At 46.1% G+C, this 18,902-nt stretch overlaps 1 protein-coding gene across 10 annotated transcripts in view; it reads left to right on the top strand.

Moving 5' to 3' along the window:
- The window catches only part of LOC144506952 (alpha-(1,6)-fucosyltransferase), a 646,707-nt gene that overhangs the window by 422,577 nt on the left and 205,228 nt on the right, over positions 1–18,902 (top strand). Inside the window, exon 1 of one of the 10 annotated variants that reach the window (XM_078233386.1) lies at positions 636–723. The exons of 7 other annotated variants lie outside the window; for them this stretch is intronic. The gene's annotated coding sequence lies outside the window, so the exon portion shown is untranslated. Of the gene's footprint in view, positions 1–635; positions 724–15,244; positions 15,299–17,587; positions 17,668–18,902 lie in introns of those variants that run through there. 2 more of the 10 variants (XM_078233389.1, XM_078233391.1) reach the window with 2 other exon arrangements.

The following is an 18,902-nucleotide window of genomic DNA, read 5'->3' as shown; positions in this document are numbered from 1 at the left end:
GTGACATTTGGAGTGTCCATAGAAATCATAGAAACCCTACAGTGCAGAAGGAGGCCATTTGGCCCATCGAGTCTGCACCAACCACAATCCCACCCAGGCCCTACCCCCACATATTTACCCGCTAATCCCTCTAACCTACGCATCTCAGGATTCTAAGGGACAATTTTTAACCTGGCCAATCAACCTAACCCACACATCTTTGGACTGTGGGAGGAAACCGGAGCACCCGGAGGAAACCCACGCAGACACGGGGAGAATGTGCAAACTCCACACAGACAGTGACCCGAGCCGGGAATCGAACCCGGGACCCTGGAGCTGTGAAGCAGCAGTGCTAACCACTGCGCTACCGTGCCGCCCGGTTCTGTCCCAGAAATCCAAATGAGCTACAATAATTAATTCAGGATTTCAAAAAAAGAAATGATTCCCTTCTCTCCGTTTTCTTTTGGAAAACAAATTTGGCAATCAATGCTGCTTGTTTGCAAGAAATGAAATGATAAAGCAGTAAATAACGGTGCGGTATTCTCGGACGAGCTGTCGCTTCCACAGTTCAGAGGGTTGCAGTGTGTCTGAGAATAGACGCACGTGTTGTAATAGTGGAGGTGGAAACCTGTGTGGAGAATCTCGTAACACAGGATGTAACAGAAGTGCTTGCTGCAACACACTTCCTTTCGACAGCTTGAGCGAGCAGAACTCCGGAGGGGGGAAGTAGCTGAGAACAAGAAGGTAAACTCTTTAAATGATCCTCAATATAGACCTACTTCCGAGGTATCAAGTTTAACTTGCCGCAAAATAAGAAAGCCCTGAATGATGAATTTCGCAAGTTAGAAGAATCCATTGCTTCTAAATTGGGTGCTACAGTTGTTGCTGATGGCTTATCTAAATTGATGGCCTATGTGCTTACTTTACGCTGTCACCAATGTTACAGCCCCAATACCTCCGATCAAATTTAAACCGAGGGAAATTGCATCGATTAGGGATCAGAGGGCTCAGACACATCGAGAGGAAAAAATACTCCATCCCGCTAATTGTTGGGCAGTGAATAGGAGTGTTTTGTACCAACTGTCTGCTGGGTTCTATCATCACTGCTGGTTGCAGAATAATGTTCTGAGCAAGGTATAATTTTGCAAAAGGCCCCTACACAGCGCCTGTTTCTTTATTCCCCTCCCGACATGTGTGTGTGTGTGTGTGTGTGTGTGTGTGAAAGGCAGCTTTAACAGCATGTTAGCACATTCAGTCCTTTCTTAAAAGTTGTTTCCGCAGTGGTGGTTGGCAAAGATTTGTTGGGCTCGTTCATTGCAGGTTTTGCTGTCAACTTTCTTTGAACACTTCCTGCTGATTTCAGCTTTCACCCTGGGCAGCGTTGCACTGAAAACCCAGCGGCGATGGATTTATTTCTTGAATGGAGTTCGGACGCTGGGGACAGAGGCGGATCATGCACAGACTCCCATTTACACCGAGGTAGATGTGGCTGTTATCAGGTGTTTACCCAGAGTTGAGATTGTATCTGAGAATCACACTTTCCATTACTTAGGTGGATTTTTATATTTGCCATCCTCCTTTCCTGTCTGAGATTTTTGACTCATAAAATCCCCACAGTGCAGAAGGAAGGCCATTCGGCCCATTGAGTCTGCACCGACCACAATCCCATAAGACATAGGAGCAGAATTAGGCCACTCGGCCCATCGAGTCTGCTCTGCCATTCAATCATATCTGATATTTTTCTCATCCCCATTCTCCTGCCTTTTCCCCATAACCCCTGATCCCCTTATTAATCAAGAACCTATCTATCTCTGTCTTAAAGACAGTCAATGACCTGGCCTCCACTGCCTTCTCCGGCAACGAGTTCCACAGATTCACCACTCTCTGGCTGAAGAAATTCCTCCTCATCTCTGTTTTAAAGGATCGTCCCTTTAGCCTGAGGTTGTGCCTCTGGTTCTAGTTTTTTCTACGAGTGGAAACATCCTCCCTATGTCCACTCTATCCAGGCTTCGCAGTATCCTGTGAGTTTCAATAAGATCCCCCCTCATCCTTCTGATCTCCAACGAGTACAGACCCAGAGTCCTCAACTGTTCCTCATACGACAAGCTCTTCATTCCAGGGATCATTCTTGTGAACCTCCTCTGGACCCTTTCCAAGGTCAGCACACCCTTCCTTAGATATGGGGCCCAAAACTGCTCACAGTACTCCAAATGGGGTCTGACCAGAGCCTTATACAGCCTTAGAAGTACATCCCTGCCCTTGTATTCTAGCCCTCTTGACGTGAATGCTAACATTGCATTTGCCTTCCTAAATGCCGACTGAACCTGCACGTTAACCTTATCTCACCCAGGCCCAATCCCCATGTATTTACCCCAGCTAGTCCCCCTGACACTAAGGGACAATTTAGCATGGCCAATCAACCTAACCCACACACGAGAGGAAACCGGAGCACCCGGAGGAAACCCAGGCAGACACGGGGAGAACATGCAGACTCCACACAGACAGCGACCCAAACCAGGAATGGAACCCAGTTCCCTGGTGCTGTGAGGCAGCAATGCGAACCACTGTGCCACCGTGCCGCACCAAGGTTTGAGCAGTGCTTATGTCCAAGTCAGAGAGAGTGTAATGAGTTCTGAATTTAACAGGGATGCAGGGAGATTGTACCAGGCACTTGAGTTACAGTGATCCATTCAAAGGACAATTAGTTAGATTACATGTAGATCTTGTTTCTCGGAATGTAGACAGTCTGGTCAATGCAGTGTGACAGATAGCGCTTCATACCAATTATTTTTTGTACTTTCATGGGGAATGGCCGTCACTGGCGAGGCCAGAATTTATTGCCCATCCCTAATTGCCCTCGAGAAGGTGGTAACGAACCGCCGCAGTCCACGTGGTGCAGGTACATAGTGCTGTTAGGGAGGGAATTCCATTATTTTGACCTGGCAACAGTGAAGAGACAATGGCGCCATTTAGGTGCGTCATTTAGAGGGGAACTTTCAGGTGGTGGCATTCCCAGGCATCTGCCACCCTTGTCCTTTGACAGTGGTGGTCATGAGTTTGGATGGTGCTGGTGAAGGAACCTGGGTGAGTTCCTGCAGTGCATCTTGTAGTTTAATATCTAAAGATTATTGTCACAAGTAGGTTTACATTAACACTGCAATGAAGTTACTGTGAAAATCCCCTAGCCGCCACACTCCGGCGCCTGTTCGGGTACACTGAGGGAGAATTTAGCACAGCCAATGTGGCTAACCAGCACATCTTTCGGACTGTGGGAGGAAACCAGAGCACCTGGAGGAAATCCACCCAGACACAGGGAGAATGTGCAAACTCCACACAGACAGTGACCCGAGCCGGGAATCGAACCCGGGTCCCTGGGGCTGTGAGGCAGCAGTGCTAACCACTGTGCCACCGATGAACACACTGCTGCCACTGTGCATAAATGGTGAAGAGAGTGAATGTTGAGTGCTGAGGTGATGGATGCGATGCCAGTCCAATCGCTGCTCTCTCCTGGATGATGCAGATATTAGGATCATACAGATGTTTTTTGATTTGATTTATTGTTGTCGCATATATTGGGATACAGTGAAAAGTATTGTTTCTTGCACACTATACAGACAAAGCATACCGTTCATAGAGAAGGAAAGGAGAGGGTGCAGAATGTAGTGTTACAGTCATAGCTAGGGTGTAGAGAAAGATCAACTTAATGCCAGCTAAGTCCATTCAAAACTCTGATGGCAGCAGGGAAGAAGCTGTTCTTGAGTCGTTTGGTACGTGACCTCAGACTTTTGTATCTTTTTCCCAACGGAAGAAGGTGGAAGAGAGAATGTCCGGGTGCATGGGGTGGTTTGATTATGCTGGCTGCGTTTCCGAGGCAGCGAGAAGTGTAGATGGAGACAATGGATGGGAGGCTGGTTTGCATGATGGATTGGGCTACGTTCACGACCCTTTGTAGTTTCTTGTGGTCTTGGTCAGAGCAGGAACCATACCAAGCTGTGATACAATCAGAAAGGATGCTTTCTCTGGTGCATCTGTTAAAGTTGGTGAGTCATAGCGGATATGCTGAATTTCCGTAGCCTCCTGAGAAAGTAGAGGCGTTGGTGGGCTTTCTTCACTATAGTGTTGGCATGGAGGAACCAGGTCAGTTTGTTGGTAATCTGGACATCTAGAAACATGAAGCTCTCAAACATTTCCACTTGTTAGGCCCTTTATTTAAATCTGCAACAAGTCTAACACCTGGTCTCAATGTGAATCCTGAACGCTGATTCCTTTTGCTTACACCAGTGCGGTGGGAGGAGCTCTTCTCACTTGCGATTAATGTGAGATTCCTGCCCACCATATTCGAGACTTTGGGGCTTATTTAGCGAAAGCCCTGACCTAATCTTTTAATCCTCCTTGGCTGGGGAAAAGATGACAGGGAACAGGAAGATTGCAGACGTTACTGCCCCAACACCACCAGTTTGAAAGAGGGGAGGGGAATCGGATCATAGGAGCAGCAGTAGGCCACTCAGCCCTTCAAGCCTGCTCCCCCATTCAGTAAGTTTATGGTTGAACTGATTGTGGTCTTGGTTCCACTTTCCTGTCTGTCTCCCCCGTGAGCCTTGACGCCCATGCCAAACAGAAGTCTGTTTCAATGAACTACAAAGGGTTGTGAATGTAGCCCAGTCCATCACGCAAATCAGCCTCCCATCCATTGACTCCATCTACACTTCCCACTGCCTCGGAAATAATCAAGGACCCCACGCACCCTGGACTTTCTGTATTCCGCCGCCTTCGGGAAAAAGATATAAAAGTCTGAGGTCACGTACCAACTGACTCAAGAACAGCTTCTTCCCTGCTGCTGTCAGACTTTTGAATGGACTTACCTCGCATTAAGTTGATCTTTCTCCACACCCCAGCTATGACTTTCACATTACATTCTGCACTCTCTCCTTTTCTTCTTCCATAAAAGGAAATCTATAAAAGGTCGTGAATGTAGCCCAATCCATCACGCAAACCAGCCTCCCATCCATTGACTCTGTCTACACTTCCTGCTGCCTCGACAAAGCAGCCAGCATAATTAAGGACCCCACACACCCTGGACATTCTCTCTTTCACCTCCTTCCATCAGGAAAAAGTACAAAAGTCTGAGGTCTTTTGAATGGACTTTTGAGTGGACCTACCTCGCATTAAGTTGATCTTTCTCTGCACCCTACCTATGACTGTAACACTACATTCTGCACTCTCTCCTTTCCTTTTCTATGAACGGCATGCTTTGTCTGTATAATGCGCAAGAAACAATACTTTTCACTGTATGCTAATACATGTGACAATAAATCAAATCAAAATCACTCTGCCTTGAATAAATTCAGTAACCCAGTATCCCCCATGGCTTTCTGAGGAAGAAAGTTCCACACACCAACAACCCTTTGGGAGACGAATCTTTTCCTCATCTCCATCTTTAAAGGGAGACCTCTAATGTCTCCTAGTTTTAGTCTTGCCCACAAGCAGAGGCATTCTCTGGCCACCCGTCCTATCAAAGTCCCCTCAGGATCTGCTATGTTTCGAGAAGAATGTCTCACTTTTCTAACTCCAATGGGTGTTGGCCGAACCTGTTCAATCTTTCTTCACAAGACAAAGTCCTCAACCCAGAAATGAGTCCAGTGAACTTTCTGTGAATTGCTCCGAAAACAAATAAATAAATAAATATATATATATATATATATATATATATTTTAAATAAGGAGACCAAAACTGCACACGGTACTCCAGACGTGTCCACATCAAGGCCCTGTACAACTACAGTAAAACTTCCCTACCTCTGTATTCCATTCCTCTTACATGGTGGCACAGTGGTTAGCACTGCTGCCTCGCAGCAGCAGGGACCCGGGTTCGATTCCCAGCTTGGGTCACTGTCTGTGTGGAGTCTGCACATTTTCCCCGTGTCTGCGTGCGTTCCCTCCGGGTGCTCCGGTTTCCTCCCACACTCCAAAATTCATACTGGTTAGGTACATTGGCCATGCTAAATTCTTCCTCAATGTATCCGAACAGGCGCCGGAGTGTAGCGACTAGGGGATTTTCACAGTGACTTCACTGCAGTGTTAATTTAAGCCGACATGTGACACTAATAATAGATAAACTTTAAAATGAATGGCAACCGAGGAACAACAGATCAGTCGGCCTAATGTCAGTGAAGGAAAGCTTATGTAGACCATTATCAAGGACAAAATTAATTCTCATTTAAGGGAATTATTGATGAACAAATCCTGCAGCAAATTGTATCTGAATAACCCTAACTGAATTCTTTGAAGTAACAGTGAGGGTTAATGAAGATAAGGGGCGGCACAGTGGTTAGCACTGCTGCCTCACAGCGCCAGGGACTCAGGTTCAATTCCAGCCTTGAGTCACTGTCTGTGCGGAGTTTGCACATTTTACCCCTGTCTGCGTGGGTTTCCTCCGGGTGCTCCGGTTTCCTCCCACAGTCCAAAGATGCGCGGGTTAGGTGGATTGGCCATGCTAAATTGCGTCTTAATCTAAGGGGGATCAGGAGGGTCATGGGGATAGGGCTTGGGCGGGATTGTTGTCAGTGCAGACTCGATAGGCCGAATGGTCTCCTTCTGCACTGCAGGGATTCTATGGTTCCTATGATGTGATAAACGTGATTGAACTTCCAAAAGACATTTGACCAAGTACCTCATAACAGTCATATTCAGAAAGTAGAAGCATGTGATATTAAAGGATTGCTAATAACCTGGGCATACAATTGGCTAAGGGATGTAGAGGATAGGGATAACTGACTGGAGAGAAATATGGGCCGAAATTTTCCAGCTGTTGTTAGCGGTGGGGTTTTCCGTATCCGCCGTGGGCAACCTCCTGCTGTGGGATTCCCGGGGGCGGCGGGTGCAGAGAATGGGAAAGCCCGTTGACAGTGGTGAGATCAGGAGATCCTGTTGTCGGCCAATGGTGGGCCACCTCCGCTGCCAGGCAGTGTATAAAATCCCGACCGTGTAGTGCAATCACCCAGCGTTTGGTATCAGGATCATTGCTTCGCTTGTCAACGTATAAATGACTTTGTTCTTTGACTTGAACTTTGAGGGAATGCAGTCTGTGAGTGATAGGAAACTTGGCAATGTCAATCAGGATTTTGTGATGAGATGTGCAAGGCTATCTGTATTTATCATTCTGAACAAACATGTTGACTCACTGCTCCCAGGATTTTCACCTTTGCATTGAAAGGGAAGATGATGGCCTGGTGGTATTATTACTAGGCTACTAATCCAGAAACTCAGCTAATGTTCTGGGGACCCGGGTTCGAATCCCGCCACGGCAGATGGTGGAATTTGAATTCAATAAAAAAATATCTGGAATTTAGAATCTACTGATGACCATGAAACCATTGTCCAGTGTCGGAAAAACCCACCTGGGTCTTTAGGGAAGGAAATCTGCCGTCCTTACCCGGTCTGGCCTACATGCGACTCCAAAGCCACAGCAATGTGGTTGACTCTCAACTGCCCTCCAAGGGAAACTAGGGATGGGCAATAAATTCTGGCCCAGCCAGTGACGCCCATGTCCTATGAATGACTAAGAAGAAATCAGGTAATTGTGGTGCAGTTTGCTACGCTGATATCTCACCGAGCAGTCAACATGGAAGCATGTGAAGTTGTTTGCACAACCAGCTAGATACCAGCGATAGCACAGTGGTTAGCACTGCTGCTTCACAGCGTCAGGGACCCGGGTTCAATTCCGGCCTCGGGTCACTGTGTGGAGTTTGCATGTTCTCCCTGCGTTTGCGTCCGGTTTCCTCCCACACTCCAAAGATGTGTGGGTTAAGTGGATTGGCTGTGCTAAATTAGTGTCAGGGGGAATAGCAGGGTAAAAACATGCGGTTAAGGAGATAGGGGCTGGATGGGATTGCGTCGGTGCAGACTTAATGGGCTGAATGGCCTCCTTCTGCACTGTAGGGATTCTATAACTGCACCAGAAAAAAAGCTTATCTGTTCAAGTGTAAGTGAATCTTTAACTATGCAATAAGTCAAACATAATCTCTGCATTGTGAATTAACCTTCCCGAGTGTGTAGTTCCATTACTCCAGGTTGTAATGATTATTGGAGATCTTAAACATTGAAAATTTGTTTTCTTATTAACTTCCTATCTCTTTTAACCTTTGCCCCTTCTCTCTCTCTTTCTCTCAGTCCAATATTCCCTTCTCTGTCCTTATTCCACTCTCTGTACGTGACTCTACATTGAGTTAAACATTCTAACGCACATGCCCAGCTCACACCCTCACATGTCTCAGTGAAGATTCATTAACCGATCAGTTGAAGAGCCAGGTTTCTGATTGCTCTGCTCAGGCAGGTCCGGCATCTCCAGTACAGGGTTCCACATAGTTTCAGTCTCCCGGTGATTGCACATTGCTGCACAGAAGTGTATGAAAAGTCTGCAAGCAGTTGTACGCCAGGACCCTTAGATTGGCTAATGATCGCCAAATCCAGCCACCCGAAACAGGACGAACCATGCTTCAGGACGAAATGGCAAATCGGTGAAATGGGCAGACACTTCAAAAGTGTTAAGTGATGCACTTTGCAAAAATACAACGTGGAGAGGCCACATAATCAAAACATGGTATTTTCATGGAATCATAGAATCCCTACAGTGCAGAAGGAGGCCATTTGGCCCATCAAGCCTGCACTGACAACAATCCCACCCGGGCCCTGTCCCTGTAACCCCACATATTTACTCTGCTGAGGGGCAAGTTAGCATGGCCAATCAACCTAACCCGCATATCTTTGGACTGTGGGAGGAAACCGGAGCACCCGGAGGAAACCCACGCAGACACGGGGAGAACGTGCAAACTCCACATGGACAGTGACCCGAGGCTGGAATTGAACCCGGGTCCCTGGCGCTGTGAGGCAGCAGTGCTAACCACTGTGCCACCTCAAGGGTAAAGGGAGACCTGCACATTGGTACCTAGAAGACTTAGACTTAGACTTCTCGAAAAAAAGGCAGGACAATTGGAGGAGAAATTAGAAATCTTTGCAGAGGGTGGGTTGTTCAGGCCTTGTCTGGCAGCATGCAGGAAACAGATTCCCTCAGACATTTCAAAAAGGTAACAGGACAGGGGTACTTCAAGAGAACTTAATTTCAGGGTTGTGGGGTAAGTGAAGTGTGAGACTAACTTGGACAGTTCCTTCAAAGAGCCAGTGCAGGATGAATGGGCAGAGTGGTCTCCTGCGTAGGATGATATAATTCCCAAATTACTTATCCGAGTATTCCGATCATTGATGCTTTAGTTGCGTCTCCCTTTTGTGGCACTCTGGTGTATATAAATAACACGGGATGAGATGGGAGCATGAGATCCTGAATCATGTGCTGACAGAAAATAAAATATTGCTGTGATATTCTCTCAACTGGCAGCCTTTTTTGCATTTACTGTAAGATAATGAGCACAGGAAGTTTTTAATGGTCTGATGCAGAGGACAGATAGTTAGCACTTACAAAACAATTTGCATCTACAAAACTAAACATAAAGCTTCGAAAATCTTGACTGAAGTTTTCCCGTTCCGCCCGCCATGGGAATCATCGTGGGCGGACCACGCAAAGGTCCGCTGACCTCGGACGGGATTATTTGGAGTTGGGGCAAGTGTGGCAGGATAATCCCGCCCCTTGTATTTTGTGAGCAAAATCCCCTAGTGGCCACACTCCGGCGCCTGTTCGGGTACACTGAGGGAGAACTTAGCACGGCCAATGCACCGAACCAGCACGTCTTTCGGACTGTGGGCGGAAACCGGAGCACCCGGAGGAAAGCCACTCAGAGAACATGCAGACTCCGCACAGACAGACAGTCACCCAAGCCGGGAATCGAACCCGGGTCCCTGGTGCTGTAAGGCAGCAGCGCTAACCACTGTGCCACTGACTTTGTCTGTGATTTTTAAATCTTACGACCTTTCAGTTACTCACTCGCCAGTTCACTGCCAGCTATCGAAACCTTGATTAGGCTTCTCTGTGTCCCTGAGAACCACTCCTAACTTTTCCAATCCCTCCTCGTAACGGAAGTCCCTCATCCCTGTAGATACCTCCGTCCTCTTTCTGAGGCTTTATATTTCCCTGCGATCTGGTGCCAGGATTCTCCACAATAGCCCAGTTGATGTCGAAGTGGGGACTGAATTTGAGCGTTATCTCTTTGCTATTATGCTCTGTGGCTCTATTTATAAAGTCTTAACCCAACTCTTCAGTGATTGGAGTTTGTTTACACCCCTGCAGTCTGTCCTTTTCATTTCCTCATTGATTTAACAGCCCGATACTTTCTGAATCTTCAAGAGATGTGCAGAAATGGAAAAGCTTTTAAACTTAATTGCCACTCATTTGGGCTTTTGGAAAGTACTACCAAAGTTGCAATTCTCTTTGTAATGACCCCCATTAAGCGAAGAATAAATGTTTGATTGGCATTTGCTTGTCGATTTTAATTCCAGTTACATTTCTGGAGTAGTTTAATTTTCTTTGCCTCACTGCGCCTTGTTCACAAATATACTCAGTTAAGGCATGCTGTTTTTCATTAGGTTTCTCTCCTCATTCTCATGCATGTGAGGACGATACACGCCAATTAGCTTCTGGCATTGCGAACGGCTCCCGCTCCCAAAACCTAACTGCGCATCGACTCAGGACAGTTTCACAAAAGAGCGAGGGGAAAAAAAAGGTCTGAAGTTTTATTGACGCAGCCTATTTTTCATCTCGACAGTTGGCCAGCAGTCAAAAAAATACAATCGCATGCAAATGTGGGGCTGATTCAAGCACTGAATTCAGTCCAATTTATGATAGCAATTGCATCTGTCTCAGAGTGCAAAGGTGCCAAGTTTATAGAATCACAGAATCCCAACAGTGCAGAAAGAGGCCATTCGGCCCATCAAGCCTGCACCAACAACAATCCCACCCTATCCCCGTAACCCCAGGTATTTACCCTGCTAATCCCCTCCCAACACTAAGGGGCAATTTGGATTTGATTTATGATTGTCACATGTATTGGTATACGGTGAAAAGTATTGTTTCCTGCGCGCTATACAGACAAAGCATACCGTTCATAGAGTAGGAAAGGAGAGGGTGCAGAATGTAGTGTTACAGTCATAGCTAGGGTGTAGAGAAAGATCAACTTAAGGTGAGATTGGTCCATTCAAAAGTCTGACAGCGGCAGGGAAGAAGCTGTTCTTGAGTCAGTTGGTGCATGACCTCAGACTTTTGTATCTTTTTACCGATGAAAGAAGGTGGAAGAGAGAATGTCCGGGGGTGCGTGGGGTCCTTAATTATGATGGGTGCTTTGCCGAGGCAGCGGGAAGTGTAGACATTGTCAATGGATGGGAGGCTGGTTTGCGTGATGGAATGGGCTACATTCATGACCTTTTGTAGTTCCTTGCGGTCTTGGGCAGAGCAGGAGCCATACCGAGCTGTGATACAACCAGAAAGAATGCTTTCTATGGTGCATCTGTAAAGGTTGGTGAGAGTCAATCCAACTAACTCGCACATCTTTGGAGTGAAGTCCTTGCGTTTTCCTCCCCATTGTTTTGACTTCTGGCGCTCAATGTCCAGAAGTTCAGTGGGGTGAAGTTCCGTTTCACTGGGGATGCTTCTAGCAAGCAGAACCCTTGGCCCTATACACATGCTGCTTGAAGTTCAGGGTTCAGTGCTGAGTGACATTCGATGTATTAACGTCCGTTTTGGTGGTTTTTGCAAGGCACCACAGATGAACTTCACTTCCTGTGTGCCTGCCACCAGTTCCCAATCATTCAAAATCTATTGCACACAGCCACTTCCTCTTCACTCCCAATGTCTCCCCCAAGTCATTTCCCATTGTGTGTGATTCTAGTTCAATAAATTGGCAGTTGTGCCATTTAAGTTCAAAGCTTAAGTTTATTTATTAGTGGCACAGGTAGGCTTACATCAACACGGCAATGAAGTTGCTGTGAAAATCCCCTGGTCGCCACACTCTGGCGCCTGTTTGGGTACACTGAGGGAGAATTTAGCATGGCCAATGCATCTAACCACCATGTCTTTCAGACTGTGGGAGGAAACCGGAGGAAACCCACGCAGACACAGGGAGAACGTGCAGAATCCGCACAGTGACCCAAGCCGGGAATCGAACCCGGGTCTCTGGCGCTATGAGGCAGCAGTGCTAATGCTTAAACCTTTTAGGACTGAGGTGAGGAGAAATTTCTTCACCCAGAGGGTGGTGAATGTGTGGAATTCACTACCACAGAAAGTAGTTGAGGCTAAAACGTTGTGTGATTTCAAGGAGAAATTAGATATAGCTCTTGGGGCTAAAGAGAGGGGGAAGAGGGGATCAGGACATTGAATTTGGTGATCGGCCATGAGCAGACACGAAGGGCCAAATGGCCTACTCCTGCTTCTAGTTTCTATGTTTCTGTGTAAAAGTAGTTCATTGTCTGTGAGTCACTAACGACGAGCTGCACTGACCCGTTTCATTCTTCTCGAATTGCAGTCTTAATGTCGGTGAGGAAAGCATTCCCACAAATGGCAACACTATCCTAGTTACGGGTATCTTTCTTTCTCTGGTGATTAGGGAGCTGCACACGGTCTTTTATTGCCTTGATAGCACCTAATAATCTACATTACAGTCACAAGAACACATCCAGTAGAGAGATTGAGAGAAGGCGAGAGTACTTACCCAAATCTGATCTTTGGTCTCAACAAAGTGGAAACGCTTACGTACCTGACCCAGACTACCCAGATTTTTTGATTTGATTTATTGTCGTATGTATTAGTATACAGTGAAAAGTATTGTTTCTTGCACGCTATACAGAGCATACCCTTCATAGAGAAGGAAAGGAGAGAGTGCAGAATGTAGTGTTGCAGTCATAGCTAGGGTGTAGAGAAAGATCAACTGAATATATGATTTCATTTATTATTGTCACATGTATTAGTATACAGTGAAAAGTATTGTTTCTTGCGTGCTATACAGACAAAACATACAGTTCATAGAGTACATAGGGGAGAAGGAAAAGAGAGGGTGCAGAATGTAGTGTTACAGTCATAGCTAGGGTGTAGAGAATGATCAGTTTAATATAAAGTAGGTCCATTCAAAAGTCTGATGGCAGCAGGGAAGAAGCTGTTCTTGAGTCGGTTGGTACGTGATCTCAGACTTTTGTAATCCACTAGCTGTAACGACTGTCAATTTCACGGGGGGTTCATGCACACGCACACACTCACACACGCACACACACACTCACCCCCCGCCCCCACAAAGAAAGGATTCTTTAGCTCATCATGATGTGCAATCTCAGGTGAAGGTATGGCACGCACACACACACACACACACACACACACAGGTAGGGCAAGAAGCGTTTTGTCATCAGTCTCAGCTGATCCCCATTTGAAACTGAAATGGGGGGAAATGTGGTCAGTCAGGGAAAGGGAAAGGCTCCTACCTGACATTATAACCACTTTCTCCCCTGCATTCCCAGTGTTTTCTGTGTTTGCTACATATCTTGCTGTACTTTTTAACTCCCTCCGACGCCTCTGACATTTCTTCACCCAAAGAGTGGTGAGCCTGTGGAATTCATTACCACAGGAAGTAGTTGATGCCAAAACATTGAATGTATTCAAGAGGCGGCTGGATATAGCACTTGGGGCGAATGGGATCAAAGGCTATGGGGAGAAAGCAGGATTAGGCTCTTGAGTTGGACGATCAGCCATGATGGTGATGAATGGCGGAGCAGGTTCGAAGGGCCGAATGGCCTCCTCCTGCTCCTATCTTCTATTTTTCCTCAAAATATTATCCTTTTTTTGTGCCGGGTACAAGTTCTGGGCCCAGGTCAAGGAAACCTCAATTTGAACCTATTTATTTACCTTGAGTGAGAACAGAAAACCATCGTGCGGGTAATGCTGTGGTCCGTATTATTTCCGATCCTCTCGCCTGTTCTATTACTGATGGCGTTAATTAAATCCAATTAACTTGATTTTAAAATGTCTAATCTTTTATGTAAATTCCGTCCTTAATTGCAGCAAAAAAGGAACCAGGGGATTAAGCTGTTGAGTCAGAACGCAGGCTATTACTGAAACTTAACATGAAATGAACCAAACCCAAAACAGTAAAGTGCCAATAGAGTGAAGCAAAAAGATGGCAGGAGACTTTTGCAGGTTTCATTTTAATTAATTTTCCGAATAAGACTGAAATTCTTTACGTATTGCACACAGAATGGGTGGCACAGTGGTTAGCACTGCTACCTCACAGCACCGGGGATCCAGGTTCAATGCCAGCCTTGGGTGACTGTGCGGAGTCTGCACATTCGCCCCGTGTATGCGTGGGTTTCCTCCGGGTGCTCCGGCTTTCTCCCACAGTCCAAAGATGTGCTGGTTATGTGCATTGGCCATGTTAAATTCCCCCTCAGTGTACCTGAACAGGTGCCAGAGTGTGGCAACTCGGGGATTTTCACAGTAACTTCATTGGGGTGGCACAGTGGTTAGCACTGCTGCCTCACAGCGCCAGGGACCCGGGTTTAATTCCGGCCTCGGGTGACTGTGTGGAGTTTGCACTTTCTCCCCATGTCTGCATGGGTTTCTTCCCACAGTCCAACGATGTACGGGTTAGGTGGATTGGCCATTCTAAATTGCCCCTTCGTGTCAGTGGGATTAGAAGGGTAAATAACTGGGGTTACAGGGATAGGGCCTGGGTGGGATTGTGGTCAGTGCGGACTTGATGGGTTGAATAGCTTCCTGCTGTACAGTAGGGATTCTATGAATCTTCTATGATTCTATGAAATCTGCCATCCTTACCTGGTCTGACCCACATGTGACTCCAGAGCCACAGCAATGTGGTTGACTTTCATCTACCCTCCAAGGGCAACTAGGGATGGGCAATAAATGCTGGCCAGCCAGCGACGCCATGTCCCACAAAGGAGTAAAAAAAATCAAGCCTTTAATGCGGTCAGGCATTTTAGACAATTGTCTTATCAAGGACAATCACAATTAGTAAACATGATCAAGAAGGCGGGATGACGTGCTGGTTAGCACTGCTGCCTCACCAGGAACCCAGGTTCGATTCCCAGCTTGGGTCACTATCTGTGTAGAGTCTGCACATTCTCCCCGTGTCTGCGTGGGTTTCCTCTGGGTGCTCCGGTTTACTCCCACTATCCAAAGTTGTGCGCATTAGGTTCTTTGGCCATGCTAAATTGCCCCTAGTTTTGGGGGGATTAGCAGGGTAAATATGTGGGGTTACGGGGATAGGGTGGGATTGTTGTCAGTGCAGGCTCGATGGGCCAAATGGACTCTTTCTGTATTCTAGGGATTCTATGATTCCATGATAAAGGATACTGCTACCCATGCCAGAAGTGCTCAGGTAAGCGCCAGGCAAGTGGTGAATGACCGCTGTGAAATGAAATGGCCATAAGAGTGGCTAATGGAACATAACACGGGTAAATGTGTGGACATGCATGTTGGGGATGATGCAAAAGTCACCCGCAAGATAAAAAGGCATCAGTTAAGCAGATGAAGGCACCTTCCTGCCTGAAACTATTCTCAATAAAACAATTAGGTATCAGGATAATATGCTAAAACAACTTTGTAAGGATCATTGGTTTGCGAAATGACAGTTTTATATGCTTTCTCTGTTTATAGTCCTCCATTAATAATGTGTGATGCCCTTGGCCTTAATACATCAGGAAACCATGTTGTGAAGGACAACGGAATTAATTGCCGAAATAGCCCAATAAATAAAAGTGTAATCAATGTTAACTGCGACATATTCTTCAGTGGATGCAAGGTTAATGATGAGATCAGTGGAGGCTTTGATTAAAATGACATACATGAAGGACTTTGGATAGCAGCAGTAGGAGACGAGGGAAAGGCTCTGCACATCGATCGCAGACGCCAACACTCTGTTACTGCTTTGTTGCTGCTGCTAACCTTTCCTTCACCCAGGTTCCTCTCTGTAACTGGTTGGAGCCCACACTGGCAGAGTCAGCCCTGTCGACCCAGCAAGCTCCATCGTGAACACCTGGGGGCTCGTGCCGGAATTGGGCAAGCTGCCCCACTCTCAGAATCACATCTTCCAGATAATCATAGGATCCCCATGGTGCAGAAGAACACCATTCGGCCCATCGCGTCTGCACTAACTCTCCAAAAGAGCATCTTACCCAGGCCCTCCCCACACCATTACTCTGCACATTTACTATGGCCAATCCCCCTAATCTGTACGTCTTTGGTCACTAACTGGCAATTTAGCATAGCCAATCCACCTAACCTGCACATGTTGTGACACTAAAGGGTAATTTGGCATGGCCAATCCACCTAACATACACGTCTTTTTGTTCCTAAGGGGCAATTTAGCATAGCCAACCCATGTAACCTGCACATCTTTGGATACTAAGGAGCAATTTAGCATGGCCAATCCATTTAATCTGCACATCTTTGGAACAATAAGGAGTAATTTAGCATGGGCAATCCATCTTACCTGCACACCTTTGGACACTAAGGAGCAATTTATCATCACTCAATCCACCGAACCTGCACATCTTTGGACACGAAGGGAAAACTTAACCAAACCTACACTGCATAATTCTGTCACTGAGTGTCTTGAAGGAATGTCTTCCATTCCTCAGGATAATTATCCCTCTCCCTCTCCCTCGCGCTTGACATTCATGAGAAGAACATCTTTTTCTCTTGTAACAACCCATAAAAATAAGCTTTATATCAGAGAGGACAGACACTTAAATAAAGAGTGTCTGTTCATTTGATTCTCGCACCTTGTTAAATATCGAACTTGCTCAATAGATTGAGGCGTTGCATTTTAAAGCTCCACAACCAGTTGGGTCAGGATTTCAAGTCAGGGGAATTCATAACCAAAGACCCTCACGCACCCCGGACATTCTCTCTTCCACCTTCTTCCTTCGGGAAAAAGATACAAAAGTCTGAGGTCACGTACCAATCGACTCAAGAACAGCTTCTTCCCTGCTGCTGTCAGACTTTTGAACGGACCTACCTCGCATTAAGTTGATCTTTCTCTACACTCTAGCGATGACTGTAACACTACATTCTGCACTCTCCCGTTTCCTTCTCTATGAGCGGTATGTTTTGTCTGCATAGCGCGCAAGAAACAATACTTTTCACTGTATGTTAATACATGTGACAATAATAAATCAAATCAGATCAGATTCCTGCCCTGTGCTTGCTCTGAACCGATTCATTGAGTTTTTTTCCGCAGATCAATTGACTCCTTCCTGAAAACCATCCACTTGCCATGGAGAATGCACCAGAGAATAGTTAACCACCAAGCTTTTGTTTCAAATGAAAGTCGGCAGGTGGACTCTGATTTGATTTGATTTATTATTGTCACATGTATTAACATACAGTGAAAAGTATGAAGAAGGTGGAAGAGAGAATGTCCGGGGTGCGTGGGGTCCTTAATTATGCTGGCCGCTTTGCTGAGGCAGCGGGAAGTGTAGACGGAGTCAATGGATGGGAGGCTGGTTTGCGTGATGGATTGTGCTACGTTGGAGAATGCACCAGGGAACAGTTAACCGCCAAGCTTTTGTTTCAATTCCAAATTGACAGTCGGACCCTGATTGGTCAAGGCATTGCCATGGAGAATGAATCCGGGAAGGGATGTCCCGATACTCAGCACTCAGATTCCTAAACAACTATCAATGTGGAAAAATAATGCAATTACAGCATTGACGATGCAAATCTGTCAAAATGGAAAGAAGGCATGTGAGCCATGACGGTATTTTCACACATTTGACTCAGTAACATATTTCAACACACCTTTATAAACCATAAGGAATAGGAACAGAAGTAGGCCATTCGGCCCCTCGAGCCTGCTTCGCCATTCAATAGGAAACCAATAGGTGCTTTAAGTTTATTTAAATCGGGTTCATTCTGCTGCTCTGTCAGGAGTGGAAGGTTCTCAGCTTGGATCTGTTCAGAACCTCACTGCTGGAAGGTGTGTGACAGCATTGGGTAAACACCCTCTCCTATCTTCTCATCCCCATCATTGGGGCACTCCTGTCTTGTACACCCTCGGCAGTATATAGCAAATGAGTCACTTCCCAAATCATGAGTTACAGTCTTGCAACGTTTCTTTCTTTGGAGCAGAGCAGTGCACCAGCCTAACAGGATCTTAGATTTGATTTATTATTGTTGCATGTATTGGGTTACAGTGAAAAGTATTGTTTCTTGCGCACTAGACAGACAAAGCATACCGTTCATAGAGAAGGAAAGGAGAGGGTGCAGAATGTAGTGTTACAGTCATAGCTAGGGTGTAGAGAAAGATGAACTTAATATAAGATAAGTCCATTCAAAAGTCTGACAGGGAAGAAGCTGTTCTTGACTCGGTTGGTACATGTCCTCAGACTTTTGTATCTTTTTCCCGATGGAAGAAGGTGGAAGAGAGAATGTCCAGGATGCGTGGGATCCTTAATGGGCTGCTTTGCTGAGGCAGCGGGAAGTGTAGACGGAGTCAATGGATGAGAGGCTGGTTTGCGTGATGGATTGTGCTACGTTCACGACCCCAATTATTATTTCCGATCGATTACATTCCTGGTTGCAAAGTTTGACATGTTTTAGATGTGTCGAAATATTTCTGTGTCAGATGCATGAAAATACCGTCATGGCTCACATGCCTTATTTCCATTTTGACAGATTTGCGTTGTCAATGCTATAATTGTATTATTTTTCCACACTAATAGTCGTTTGAGGATAGGAGTGCTGAGTACGGGGACAGCCATTCCCTGATCCATTCCCCATGGCAATGACTTGACCAGTCAGGGTCCACCTGCCGACTTTGATTTGAGACAAAAGCTTGGCGATTAACTGTTCCCTGGTGCATTTTCCATGGCAAGGCCTCTGCCAATCAGAGTCCACCTGCCAACCAGTCAGCACCCTCTTCTCATGTTGTACAAATTGTTTGTACCCTTGGAGATTTGGTATTCTTTCAACATTGTTCC

The sequence above is a fragment of the Mustelus asterias genome, chromosome 18, assembly GCF_964213995.1.
Source record: "Mustelus asterias chromosome 18, sMusAst1.hap1.1, whole genome shotgun sequence".
Classification (NCBI taxonomy): domain Eukaryota; kingdom Metazoa; phylum Chordata; class Chondrichthyes; order Carcharhiniformes; family Triakidae; genus Mustelus; species Mustelus asterias.
The sequence above is the reverse complement of the archived record's forward strand: the minus strand, read 5'-3'. Positions and strand labels throughout refer to the sequence as shown.